Consider the following 8,584-nt stretch of genomic DNA (forward strand, 5'->3'; position numbering starts at 1 on the left):
TGGGGCACTTGGCCACCAGAGGGGAGTTTGGGGGGCTATTTTTGGTGACGGAACTGCACTATATCGTGATGCGGTGGTGGTTTCACAACTCTTTGTATTGGTAAAAACTCACAGAACTGTAACAGAGGCGTGAAATTTACTGTATGTAAAATGGAAAAATACATTAAAAATATAATATGCATTCTGTGTAAAGTCTATTGCTAACCTCTCCACCCTCCTCCTCAGTTATGGGAGTGTCTTAGCAGCCTTAAACTTTCATCTAACAAGTGTTTTATGTGCCATTGCAAGCATTCATATCTACTGTGTTTTTAACTCCTACCAAGTAGCTTCTTTATTCTTTTACAGTTATTATTTGTTAAGTTTTACCAAAATGTTTACCAGTGTGTTAGCTCACCATTTCTTTTTGCATTTGATCAATCTGCCTAGATTGTTTTTCTTCCCCAAATTGAAGCGTTAGCAGTTTCTTTAGGTAACAGTGTGTTAGGGGTAAATTCAGTTTTGGAGCACAGATACGGCAACTTCATTTTTTCCCAAGCTGTGCAATCATTTATCTGGGTAGATGTTCCTGTGATGGCAGGTAGCTTTTCCATGCTCATTGGAGATATAATTCCACGTCCTTCAGACTTCTGTTTTGCTAAGAGGTCGGTTTTCAGTTTGACTGTTGCCCCTTGGTTGAATAATCTGTATTTTATCTTTCTGACTGATTTTGCTACCTTTTATTTATCCGTGGTATTTTGTGTTTTCACTCTGATGTGTGTTTAAGACTGCATTTTAAAAATGTAACCATTTTTTTTCTGCATTTTTATAGCAAGCTATAAAATGTACACTAAAAATGTATGAAACGTAAATGCACAGGCAACCAGATATTATAAAGTGAAAATCCATTTGATCACTACTCAGACCTGGAAGTAGAACACAGCCAGAGCCCAAATGACCTCCCGTGTCTCTCTCTGGCCAACCCCCTCCCTCCACACCATCTACCTCCACGCTGGCCCCATGTGCAGCAAACACAACGCTGAGGTTTGTGAAAACAGTTTTCTTGCCTCTCTGTGTTGTTGCTACTTAGAGTGCATCCCTAAACCCCGGATACTAGTTTCTCTATTTTTGAACTTTATATAAATGGTGTCCTCTCCAATGCCTTCTTTCATCCTTGCTTCTTTGGCTGAGCTCAACGGTTTCAGGGTCCTTCAGCCCCGAGTGTATCTGTGGTTCCTTCTGAGTCGCCACCTTGTGTCTCCCATTCTGGACACTCGCTTCATAATTGGGGTCTGTCAAGAAAACTCCTTCCCTGACCTTTCACCCTGCGTGTCCTGACATTTCACCCTGCGTGTCCTGACATTTCATCGCGGGCCCTGACCTTTCACCCTGCTGTCCTGACGCACATTTGTGTGAATTCTGGAGGCTTCCGCACCAGGCGTGTGTATTTTCAGATGTCCCGGATAGCCCCACGCTGCTGCCAATGTGTTGCTTTGGTTTCCACGGCCCCAGCACCTGTGGGGATTCCTGATAGTCGGCATCCTGGCAACACTTGTCTTTGTCAGGAGCTTAAACGTTCGCCTTTCGGAAGAGGCATGTGCTTAACCGCTTCATCGAGATACCCCCCCACGTACGACACGGTTTGCCCATTCAACGTGTACAGGTCAGTGGCTTTTAGTACGTTCACGGAGCTGTGTGGACATCACCCCATCTAATTCCAGAACATTCTCATCACGCCCAAAAAGAAACTGCCTCTGTCAGTCGTGAGATCTCTCAACCTCCCCATCACTCCAGCCCTGAGGCCGATCCACCTGCTGCCTCTACAGACCCTCCTCCTCCCACACGTCAGCCGGAGGGAGTCACACACTGTGGTGGTCCCTCGCGACCAGCCTCTCTCTTCAGCATCTTTCAGGGTTCATCCATCCTGCGGCACGTCTAAGTGCTTCACTCCTTCCCACTGCCAGGAAACATTTCAGCACATGGAGAGACCGCATTTCCTCTACCCGCTCATCAGACGATGGCATCTGGGTTTGGGGTGCCATGGTGGGGTCACATGGGAGCTCCGTGGTTGACCTTTGGAGGAACTGTCAGACTTTTCCAAAGGGCTGCTCCACTACACGTTCCCACCAGCAATGTAGGAGGGCTCTGATTTCCTCCGTTTCTGTCTTCCTTTTTGATTATAGCCACTCAGTGGGTGTGCAGAAGCAGTACCTCATCCTGGTCTTGATTTGCATTTTTCTGATGGCTAAGGACATTGAGCATCTTTTCATGGGCTTGTTGGCCATTATCTTCTTTGGACAACTGTCTATTTATTCAGTGTAGTTTTAATTTGCATTCCCTGATCTGTATACCAATCCTTTGTTTTTCATATTTTAATAAATATATTTTCCCAAATTGTGTCTTTTCTTTAACTTTTTAATGATAGCTTTTGATGAGCACAATGTATAGAATTAAATGTGGTCAAATATGTCGATTCATTAAAGAAATCTTTTCCTACCTTAGGTCAGGAAAATACTCCCCTATAGGCTCTCCTAAATATTTTTAGGACATTAAAATCTACCTACAGTAATTTTTGTGTATTTATTTTTATCCATTTGGATATCTTATTGTCTTGGCAGCTTATTCTAAAATAAAGATCCTTTAGTGCTTGCTCTGCCATGGATCGAGGCTCAAACATGCCAGGGTCTGGTTCTGAGAGATGCGTCCCATTCTCTTCTTACCAGTTATCACTTACCACTCATCACATCTTAATTAACTGTACCTTAATTATAGTGGCTTCACGATGCTGATGTCTGCTTGGGGAGTTCTCTCAACTTCCTCCTCCCTTAAGAGTGTCCTGCTCATCATGGCTCTTTGCTTTTCCTCAAATATTAAAGCCAGTTTGCCAATTTCCACAAAACACCAGTGAGAATTTTGGTCAAGGCTGCATTTAATCTATAAATCACTTTTGGAATAATAGACATTACTAGAATATTAGGGCTGTGAAAAATAGATTTACCTTTATTCAATGATTCATTCATTCATTTATTATTGTGAAATATGCAGAAGCATGTGTTCAGCTTATATGTATGGTTTAATAAATGATCATAAAGCAAATGCCTCCATAACCCTCACCCAGGTCAAAAATAGAATGTCCTTGACACCCCAGAAACCCCTCTTGTGTCTGACCCAGTCACAACTTTCCTTGCTCACCTGGTAACCAGGAGCCACTGGGGACCATTTCCTGCTCTTACGTTCCAGCTTTACCCACCACTGCACGCGTTCCTAACATTTTCAAGTAGGTTTGCCGTTCTTTGAACCCTAAATAAATGGCATCATACTGCATGAATCCTTTAGCACTCGCTTCTGTTTTGCAACATTGCTTGACAATTTATCCATCGTGGTATATGTAAATGTAATTCATTCATATTCATTGCCATACCTATAAAGTCCCATCGTATGGATATCCACATTTATTTATCTGTTCTACCATTGACAGGTGTTTGAATTGTTTATCAAGAATCTTGCCAATACAGTGTTGGTGCAAACCTTCTTGTACATGCAAACAAGCATGCGTTATCCAGGAGATACATGCCTAGACACATAATTACATAGACACGTGTGTGTGTGTGTGTGTGTGTGTGTATATACATGCATGGATGCGTTATCCAGGAGACACATGCCTAGACACATAATTACATAGATGCGTGTGTGTGTGTGTATATATATGCATGGATGCGTGCTTAAATATACACCTGTACACACATACACAATTGTTCATATTTGACTGATTTTGACATACCCTAATACTATTTTCAGTTGTAACACACCCAATAGCAGTGCGTGAGAGCCTCTTCCCTAACACTTGGCATTTTCACTTTAAATCACTGCCCATCTGATGGGTGAGAAATCATTTAACATTGTAGTTGTAATTTGCGTTTCCCCAACTACCAACAAACACCTTCTCATATGCTCATTGGACATTTGCTGTGCTATTTTGTGACGGGCCTGTCGGCATTTGCCCATTTTCGGTGGAATTATCTGCCATTTCGTCAACGATTTACAGGAGCCCTTTTTACTGCAGTACTTCTGCTCCCTCAGCTCCATGTGTGGTAAGTATTTTCTCCAACTCTGTAGACTATCTTTGCACTGTTTATGGAGGTTTATTTTATCAACTCCATTGAGGTATAATAAAAAAAACAAAATGCACAGATTTTAAGTGTATAGTACAACTAGTTTTGAAAACGTGTATACTCATTCGGCTGTGACTGTGTTAACATATAACACTTCATTCTGCCATAAAATTCCTTAATGGCCTTTTATTACCTGCCCCTCTCTCTGCTCCCAGCAATGGACAATATGATCACCCTCAATTACAAGTGGGATTTTCTTGCTCTGGAACTTCGTGTGTATTCATTGTCATCGATTTCCTGCACTTAAAATAATGTCTACAAAGGAAAGCATGTGGTCAGCCTAAACCACAGTTTAGGCATAATGGCCCAGTGTTTTCAGTTGTGGGAGTGGTTGGAGCTTTCTTGAAAAACAAGTTCCCAGAAGACAGTAAACAGTCAACTTGCATGCAGGTGTTTTAAAGGAGAGGCAGGTAAACTTGCTATGTTAACTTTTTTCAGTACAATAGGGAAAGAAGTAATACAACCTCAGTAATGTATAGGAAGACGAGCCTTGGCAATACCTTGATTCATTTTTGGTTTCTTACATTGAATGTGGGTTGAACATTCAAGCTCTGAAGTGCACTGAAGACATGGTTAATGAAGAATTCATGATGCTTTTTGCAATGAGTATCCTTCAGTGTAGAGAAGAAGAAGGAAGACAATTGTCTGAATGTCAAGGAAAGATACATTAACAATATATATATACAGGCAAGCTTGTCCATCTAAGCAAGCTTTAAATTTCCAGTTATACTGAGAATTTCACATGTGGGGTAAAAACAAAATAAAAACACAAAACAAAGAAACCAGAAACGGCCTTAAGCGATTTTGGTTTTATTTATTGTGCAATAATCTTCGAAATTCCACAAGTACATACGGTAGTGAACTCAGATCTACCTTAGCTACAATGTTCTGCAGCGTGGATACATTAAACCAAAAGGGGAAACTCTGTGTAGAGTTATTACATAGTCATTGGTGTCATTATTAATTTGTAAGAAGCAGCAAATTGTTGCCAAACAATTATTTGTAAACTTACATTAATGATGAATTTTTAAATTTAAATAAAAATAAGACTTATTTTTCAAAAAAAAATAATAATAATGTCTACAAGATTCATCCAGTTTGTTGTGTTTCATCTGTTTCTTCCATTTCATTGCTGTGTGTAGATGTAGCACATTTTGTTTATTTACTCAAAGTTGATAGAAATTTGAGTTGCTTCCAATTTTGGGCTATCGTGAATAAAGTTACTGCAACTATTTGTACAAAGAGTTGTGTTTTTTTGTTCTTCTTTTGTTTTTTTGAGGACATCTGCTTTCACATCTCTTGGGTAGATACTTAGATAAATAGGTCATAGAATAGACATATGCATAACTTCATAGGAAACTATAAAACCATGTTCCAGCCTGGTTGTTCCATTTTATGTATGTATGTAAATACGTATGTATGTATTTACATTTATTTATTCATTAGTCAAACCCTATACTATGAATTCAGAACCAGAAGCACTTTTACAAGACTCTCTGAATTCAGTAATATAAAACTTCTTAAATTGTTTTTTTTAAAGAGAGTGTTATCAAGGTTTAATTGACATATAATGAACTGCAGAATTTAAAGTATATAATTTGAAGCCTTTTGGCATACATATAATGTACACACAACTAAGATCAGGAACACACCATCTCCCTCAAAAGTTTCCCTGTGCCCTCTTGTGATCCATTTCTCCCTCCCCAGCCATTGCCAGAAACCAGCTCACCCCCACTCTGCTGCTGTGGACCAAAGGGCCTGCCTGTCCAGCGTTCTTCGTTCCTTCCTGCAGGTGTGAGACGGTGTCATCTCCATTAACCTGAAGAACGTCTTTCAGTGCTTATTGAGGGCATGTCTGCTGGCAATAATTTTACTCTCATTTGGGAGGACTTTTTCCACAAAATATGGACTTCTGGTTGACAGCTGCGGGAGTGTTTGTGTGCGCATGTGCACAAAAGATGGACACAAACCGTGTGTCCATTAACTGATGAGTGGATAAATCAAAAGTGGGCTATACATACAATGGATGATTATTCAGCTCTAAAAATGAATGAAGTTCTGATTCATGCGACAACAGGGATGAATCTTGAAGACATTATGTTACGTGAAATAAGCCAGACACAAAAGGACCATTACACTTTTGATAGACTGTTTGCTATTTCTCCATGGTTCACTGAGTTTCTTTCACTTTTTTCCCCCCAGTCTTGTTTCTTTGTGCTCTTCAGATTGGATAATATTTACTGGTCTGTCTTCAAATTTATTAACCCCTGCTTCTGTCATCTCCTAACAGTGGTCAAGCCATCCAGTAATATTTTCATTTCAGATTATTGTGCTTTTCAGTCCAGAATTTCCATGTGGTTCATTATAGCTTTCATTTGTCTTCTGAGTTTTCCCTTATGTCACTTGCTAAAACCATGTTTTATTTAAAGTTTCGGAACATATTTATAATAGTTGTTTAAAGTTGCCAAATCCAACATTGGGTCTACTTAAATTAACTGCCATTTTTATTTATGATGGGTCTTTTTAAAATTTCTTTGCATGTCTAATAATTTTCATTGTTTACTGGACTAGTGGATGACACAGCGTAGAGACTAGGTTCTGTTGTCTGTGTCTGAAAACTGTTCATTTTTGTTCCGGCAGGTAGTTTGGAACTTGTGTAGGCTTGGTTATTTGCTCTTCATCAAGCCTGTCTACCTTAGAGGATGCCGGCTCCAGGCCACCTCCTCTGTGGTTCTTGACGGGGTTTGCTTTTAGGTTTTTGGGGGTGGGGGGTGTCTATGGAATCCCTTCCTCCAGGGAAGGGGCCATCAAACGCTCTCCATAAAGGGCCACATGCTATTTATTTTAGGCTTTTCTTGCCATACATTCTCTGTGACAGCTATTCAACTCTGCTTTTATGACACAAAAGCATCCACAGACAATATACAAATATTGGGTGTGGCTGTATCATGATAAAACTTTATCTGTAAAAACAAGTGACTCGCACTGGCTCTGGCTGGGCTGGAAATCCGACAGATTCCAGCTTTTCTTAGCTCCACTCCTTAGCAACAGCTTTCTGGAAAGCCACAAGTAGTCTTGCCCTACATGTGAACAGCTCAGCCTTCAGTTGAGACCCTGCAGGGAATTCCCACCAAATCCTGCGGTCCCCTCTATACAAACTGACGTGTCAACTTTGCTGGTTCATGGTGTCCAGTTGTCAACGTGTTACTGTGAAGGTATGTCATGGGGGGGATTTGCATCTACAGTCAGTGATTGCATCTACAACCAACAAAGGAGGCTGCCCTCAGCAAAGTGGGGGGGTCCTCCTTGCCTAATCAGTTGGAGGTCTTAAAAGCCAAACTAAGGGTTTCAGAGATCAGAAGAAGAATTTCTGCCTCAACTTTAACATTGACTCTTGCTGGACTTTCCAGCCAGCCAGCTTCCTCTGGGGAATTTGGACCAAGGACTTTAGCATCACCTTTATCAGTGTTTCCAGCATGTGGGTGCCCTAAAGAGTTCCAACTGCCCCCATGGTGGTGTGAGCCAATTCCTTATAACAAAATTCTCTATTTTCATCTTTGCCTCCCCAATTTGAATCCAGCTCTGCCGTCTACACTGGGTTCTGGACAAAACACATCCCACATTTGGGAATTCTGCTCCAGCCCATAAACTGTGTGAACTGGACCCAGAACAGGCCATGAGACACACAGTCCAGCAGCTGCTGTGGGTTGGGGTATCAGTGAGGGGCAGATGAAAGACAAGGATGAGGAACCCCAGCTTGGCTTCCTGAAAGATTGGCTGGATCTGGGGGTGCATGCCGAGGACAATGGCAGCTGCGTTGGATTTGCGTTCACAGGAGGCCTTGAAATAACGTGGAGAAGGAATTCCCAGAGGTGGTGCCGAGACGGTGCCAGACCCCCCGCTTTGTGTGGAGAATAAGCAGCCTGTGGAGAGCACACACGTGCTTCCTGCGCAGGATCCTGGAAGGAAAAGGACTGGGAGGTCAAGGATGAGGAGGCCCGGGATGAGGCCTGCGGCTGGTCAGCGGCCACCAGCGCGAGGACCACAGAGCGTCCGCCGTGGAAGACCTCCAGACAACCAAGCTGGCAAACGCCTGCTCCCCCTCACCAGCTGCCAGACTGGGCACGGCGTCTCCATGAACGGAGCGGCCACAGTGGCACAGAGACAGGCTACCGCGGCGTCCCGGGCACAGGCTCCACCTGCCCAGGCCCGTCTAGCTGCTGCCGTCCCCGAGCATCCAAACTTCCAGCAACGAAGAACGGCAGTGAGCCTCCAACACGGCGCCGTTCCCAAGGAGACCAGCAGCCGGCGGGTGTGGCCAGCTCCCTCGGGCCCCTCCATCCCCGAAGGATCTGAGAAAGATCCTTTCTCAGAGGGATCGACGCCCTTCCTGGGGATGCGCTCGTCTTTCCAGTGCACGGAGCCCGTGGCGTGCC

This window comes from Choloepus didactylus, chromosome 6 (assembly GCF_015220235.1).
Source record: "Choloepus didactylus isolate mChoDid1 chromosome 6, mChoDid1.pri, whole genome shotgun sequence".
Classification (NCBI taxonomy): domain Eukaryota; kingdom Metazoa; phylum Chordata; class Mammalia; order Pilosa; family Megalonychidae; genus Choloepus; species Choloepus didactylus.